This window comes from Echinops telfairi, unplaced genomic scaffold (assembly GCF_000313985.2).
Source record: "Echinops telfairi isolate 266 unplaced genomic scaffold, ASM31398v2 ScPeMD7_7468;HRSCAF=8506_0, whole genome shotgun sequence".
Lineage (NCBI taxonomy): Eukaryota > Metazoa > Chordata > Mammalia > Afrosoricida > Tenrecidae > Echinops > Echinops telfairi.
In genome coordinates this window covers 48614254-48620928 of record NW_022111369.1, presented here as the reverse complement: position 1 = coordinate 48620928, position 6675 = coordinate 48614254, and positions in this window count along the sequence as shown.

Here is a 6675-nt window from a genome sequence, read left to right as displayed (position 1 = left end):
ATGACGAGGGCAACAAATGTATAGATGTGCTCTACACAATTGATCTATGTATTGTGATGAATTGTATGAGCCCCAATAAATTGATAAAAAAAGAATGATCTGAGTCTAAATATTAGTTCTTATCTGCATTTTTATATTAATTTTGATACTATTTCTTATTGTTGCTGTAATATTTAATAAGATGCTGAATATGAAGTGCTTAAACACAAATATGCATCATGGTAAGCCTTCACAAAAGAACTAATAATGCAATTATTCAGATTATTATCTTACTTTAGTAGACGACTCAGGCTTGTTGATAAAACTGTATTCTTCCCATGGACTCAACTCTCTAGACGATCTAGTGAAGTTCAGATTCATAGTTTCAGCTCAGAATGTTCTCTTGTGCTCTATATTTCCTTTTCAAGCAGAAATCCCCTCAATTCCCTGACCAGTACACATTTTGGTGCTCAAATGTTGGACTTGTTCCTCGGTATATTTCACCTGCTGATTGCAAAGATGGCATCACGTTTTCCCTATCAGCGCTAGTTTTTGAGATACAGAATATACACAGTTCTTCACTCTGCTTACCGGTAAAAGTTCAGGATAGTTTAATGTAATGTAGCTAGTCGGAGATAGAGGAAGTGTACACTGGCTTTATTTAAAGCAGATTGTTTTGAAGTAAATATTTAGGCCAAATTATATTTCGCGTGGTATCCTTTGATCCAAAGATATATTTGAACAGTTCAAATTAGTTGAACTTGGACTTCCCACCCCCTGAAATCACTTCATCTTTATTAAGAACTGAATAGCAAGCGGTTCTAATTCATTATCTTAAAAGGGGGCCAGAAAAGAATAAAGCAAACAAGCAAACTTACTGCCAGCTAGTTGATTCTGATTCATAGGACAGGGTAGCACTGTTCCTGTGAGGTTCTGAGACCGTAACGCTTTCTGGGGCTAGAAGGCCTTGTCTTTCTCCCTCAGAGTGGCTGGTGGTTTCTAATTGCTGACCTTGAAGTTAAAAGCCCAATTCGTAACCACTGCACAACTAGACTTTATCTACAATCAATAGGAGTGCTTGACTGCTAACCACAAGGGCAGCTATTCAAACCAGCAGCCCTCATATGGATTTACAGCTTCAGAAACCCATAGGAGAAGTTCCACTCTCTCCTGTAATGTTCCCATGACTTAATAAACCGGCTGGGAGTGAGTTTGGTATAATGAATAGAGATTCAAGTGCTCCGAGCTCAAAATGAATCTGTCAGTGTTCAAACTCCTTTATCAAACTAAAATATTACAATCTTGTTATAAGATTGCCCAACTTTTCCACCTGTGCACCAAAAATTTTAAAAGAAGAGTTAGAATTTTTCTTATTGTGTTAGACACGAGTTGACTAGAGAAACAAATCCAGTGGCATTCATACATGTGTAAGAAAGAGTTTTATATCAAGAACTCATTATACATCAAGAAAACATTCCAGCACAATCCAACTCAAGTCTGTAAGTCCTATACCAGTCCATAAGTCCGTCTTCAGACTCATGCAGCCATGTGCAATGATGTGGAATGCAGGAAAATCACAGGCCAGTGGGCGCAGGGTTGCATGGATCCAATGGCAGTGGCTACATCGCAGGACTCAGCTTGGCTCGCCAGCAGAAGGCGAAGGCAGAGGTGGTGGTTGGGAGGACCCCAGGACCTTCCTTTTGAGAAGGCCATGCCCACAAGAAGGAAACATCAGGCTGTGACCTAATTGACAGGCTAGACCCCACTCCTATACTTTTATACCTTCAAGTTGACATGAAATTTTGTAACAAACTTAGTAAGAAGCTTGGAGTCAATATCACTTCTGAAACATTAATATGAATTATCCATTGACTTTTATATATTGAAATGTGTTCTGAAACGTTACTACATAATTTGAAGAAGAAAAATTTAGATACTAAAATATTTATGAAAACTGCTACCCATTCTCATGGTGGAAGGATCATGGAATTTTATAGAATAAGAAAAAAGTCCAAATGGACCCCTGGAGTCATATTTTTATTTTTAGGGTCCCTCTCTTGCCAGTATGTTAAGATTACTCCTACCTTTTCTTGAGAACAATAATCCTAATCAGAAGCATACTTTCCAAACCACTTAAAAATTATATGGGGCAAAGTTGCTGTATGTTGGCTCAATTGTTTTGTGAGGTAATTACAGGAAAAACACCGAGTGTTTATTACTCTTGGAAATCACATAATTTTGAAGGTGGGTGAAGGATTGTCTAGGATTGTTTGTTCTACTTACCCAGTAGCCATCTCCACAACTATGAAAAGGGGCATGCTGGCATGGACCGATAGAATCATCTTTTGAATTTCATTTCATTGATGTTCAATTATTTTAGCTACTGCTGATACAGCAACATGGTTTCATTTTTCTTTGCTCTTCGAAGAATCAAATGGCATTGTGTTTCTATGCAAAAACATGCCTGTGAGTCAAAATCTACTAGAATTACCCAACAACAACTTCCTCCTAAGCATTGCCTGAGGCATCATCTAGGACACTTCCTTTTTATTATTTAATAAATCATTTTATTGGGGGCTCGTACAACTCTTATCACAATCCTACTCACCTCTTTCAGCATAGTGAATAAGTCTAGGCATGCATACAATAGTCTTTTACTAGGAACACTACTGAATTCTTCATCTGTGCATTCACTATCTATTTATATTTTTGATATTTTTGGTTAGTTCCAGCTTTTAAATGTCTACTGTCAGGGTCATCTATAGACCTGTATTATCTATGAGGTCTGAATGACCTATCTCGAATTGCATCACCTGATCCATTCCACAGGTCATGTCAGTGTCAACAGAGATCTGGATGACCCATCCCAAACTGTCTCACATGATCCATTCTAGAGGTAATGTCCAGAGAACCTATTGACTGCCACTGCCCCACATGATAATGAGGTGCACCAGGCATAGATTACAAAACCAACCATTGTGTTAGAATAAGCACTAATCAAAATGCAAAATTAAGGGCCAAGAAGACAGCAGGATAGGGCTGGAGGCAAGCCAATGGGATCCTGCTACCTGACTCCAATAAAATCCAGCGTCATGTCCTTAGACATTGTACGCTTCTTCAAATTGTGAGGGGACCTGCTAAGTGATTGAAGTATAGTTTGCTTATAAAATCGTCACTCTGCTTACAGCCTTGTTTTGCCGTCTTGTCTTGGTGTCGTTTGTGTGTGGCTCCCTCTGCTGTGGTGGTAAACCACTCAGGAGAAACGTACTAGCTTTTCTCCAAGGAAGAAAAGCCCAGGACATCAATTTTCAACACAAAACACCTACAACCCAGCTACTTTTCAGTAGCTTCTGAATAAGATGCTATTTGTTTAAAATTACTTCTTTTAGTAGAAGACCAGCAACACCGATGGCCACTCCTCCACGATTAGTGTAAGCATCCGTACCTCACAGTGAGGGATCGATGGTTTCATTGTCACTTAGACTGTTGTGGGTCTTTCCTTCTGTCTGACTCAGAAGGTTTCATCTCAGCCCTCAGTGATTCTCATCACTCCTACCCCAGGCCACCAACCAGTGGACAAATTGCAGTGTCCTGTTGAATGCAAAAATAAAGTAATTTTTGCTGCCATGTCTGATGCTCTTATTTTAAAATGGAAAGCCTCTGGCTGTGATGGTGATTAGGTATGCAGACCCCAGAACCAGATGACCCAATTCAAATGCTGGCCATCTATTAGTAATATGACATGTCTAGACTCAGCATCTCCATGCTTCAATTTCTTCTTCTTAAAATTACGATTACAATACAAGTACTATATATTATATAATACTTATATAATTTAACACTTATATAATAGTACATACATTTTTGAAGAGTAACTCAATTAATATACAAAAAAACACAACATATGGACAATAGTTGTGTACACAAGAGGTTTCCATTACCATTGCTGGTCATTATTTTTTGTATTTGTGATCCAGTATCAATATTTTACTTTAAGTATAAATATTGTATAATATTTGAATTTGTAGAAAATTCCAAGGTAGAAGTTTATGTTTTGAATCATTACAAACAAAATTATTTGTCCTTTACTTTTTTGTTAATCTTTCAAAGCTGTGTAAATGATTAGGACATCACTAGATCCAGTGGTGGAATTCAAATAATTTAGCAACTGGTTTGATGCCCTAATGACCATTTTAAATATAAAAAGAAAGGTAGTCTATTATTTCATACAGTTAATCATTATATAAGAACAATAAAAGAGGTACACAAAACTAAATTATAAGAGAGAGCTTTAAAATATTAAAAAATAACTGACAAAAGCAATAACACTGTTATTTGATATATTTCCATATTGTTTCTTGATTGGCATTTTCACTTGAAATATTCTTCACTTCTATCCTAGCAACATCGGCTGTGTGGTTTATCTTTAATTCTCTTTGCACTGCAGGGGTAGGGTCCCATTCCTTTAGAGGTAAGCCAATTAGAAAACAGTCATTGTGTTAGATATATTGAAACAGGCACTTCCTCTTTGCTGAACATATTATGTTCAACATTGAAAAACCCATTTCCGCTTCTGCTGAACTTACAGCAATAGTTTTGACAATGTTTTCAGCTCATTGAACATGCTCAGGAATTGCATGCATATTTCACTAACAATATCTTGTGGAAATTTGGGGTGTAGGACAAAGCTGAAACAAATAACAATATGTCACTTTCTGATTGCTTGGCACTTTTTCTCTTTATGTTATATATTTGTTTACTTAAGTAACAAACACAAGGGAATAAAAAGGTAGTATTTCATCAAAAGTATAATGAGTTTTATGAAACAAATAATAAATATTGCAAGTATAATTCCATCTATTTTTTATTATACGTTTGGATAGAATGAACATTATTAAGGACACTCAGAATATGCTGTTGCACAGATGAATGTAAATTCATGATTTCTGCATTGGACAGTTATCCAGCGCCGACCTTAGAGAGAGCCCTGACTGCAAGTGCCATTTAACAACAAGTTCACTGACATAACCAAGAAATTAGGTATCTTCTATGGAATCAGTGCAGGCAAGCTGAATCACTGACTCTAGGGATTTTCAACATTAAATTAAAAACAAACCCTTTTGCTTAACTTATTTTTCATTAACAAATAAAGATCATAAACAGAGTTTAAAAATATAATGGCCACTATTTTAACAATTCAACTAATTTATCATTATCTTAATCAATGCTTAAAATATTTAATTAATTTGTTACCTTCATATTTTATAATAATCACTTGAAAGCGGTTTAATAGTTAACTGTAGCTATTCAAGGAGAACCCTGGTGCTGCAAGGTCACGTGTTTGGCTGTTCGTGGAAAGCTGGGTCATTTGTCAAACCCAATGGCTGCTCTGTTGGAGGAAGATGAGGTTGTCAGCTTTGGTAAGACTGCAGTCTTGGAAATCCTATGGGGCAGTTCTACTCTTGCTTACAGGATCTGGATTAGTCAGAAGCTGCCTAACTACAATAGGTTTGATTCAGTTCAGTTTATGAATATTTTATAATTATTGTTCAAATTAGCATCTGGGTCATGTTTGCCTTTCTTTATGAGATAGTTTATTGTGCCAGCCTGGCTGATAAACAAACACAAGTGGTATTAACTGAAGGGCAGAGAGATAAATGGCTTGGTGAGCCTCGCCTTTCTTGTCTCTCGCTTTTTGATCATCGGACCAGTGTGCAGCTGCCTTGCTTGTCCTGTGCCTCAATTTAAAGGCTACATTACCTGTGGGACACCTAGCCTATGGACTGTGTCACTGTAAGTTGAGGTTCCTTTAAGACATCTCTGGAACTGGGGACTGGCAGTTGGTGACCTGCCTTCTGATTGGCTGCTGTGCTGACATAGCCTAGCTCTCTCTACAAATAGAGGAAGATCTGACAGCAGACTAGACTTGAAGGACTGCTAGTCTCTCACAACGCTCTCTCACGGACATGAGTTGCACTGAGCCATTTGTAGTGCTTTATAATTTAACTGTTTATTTCTTGTATTATATATTTATCTGTATATAAATAAATATATTAAATTATCAGCAATTTTGTTTTATCTCTCTGGAGAACCCTGTCTAACACACTTCATGATTCTTTTCCAAGTTTCTTAACCAACCAGGTAACATGTAAAAATTTTAGAGTTGGCCAGAGTGCTCATTAATTAATAATACAGAGAAATCATCTTTTATATGAGATTTTAGTCTTTAAAAACTGTCATGATTGAAATTTTTCATAATGTGAGAATCATAATGAAGAATAATTAATAATTTGTGTTTACATTACTGTGGTAATTAAATATCATTCATCAATTTGAGAGGATTAAGAGTGAAGGGGTGTAATTTAGCCTATCTATCAGGTCATAGTCAATGCGGCCTCTGTGTGGGCATGGTCTTCTCCTGAGGATTCTGGGAATTCCTGTATTCTTACTTGGAGGCAGGAGATACTCTCTGAAAGACTCTCTACTGACAAGACACATGGGGCTATGCTGATGGCAGTGAGAGCCCTGGACCTGGAGGAGCCACATGAAGACTCACGGTAGTGCTGAGATGCTTTCACAGTTACTGGATCCACAAGACTATCCTCCCACTGTGTTTCATGAGTCTGAAGAGGACTTTATAGATTGGTATTGGACATGTGGGCAAATATAGGACTTATGGACTTGATCTGGACTGGA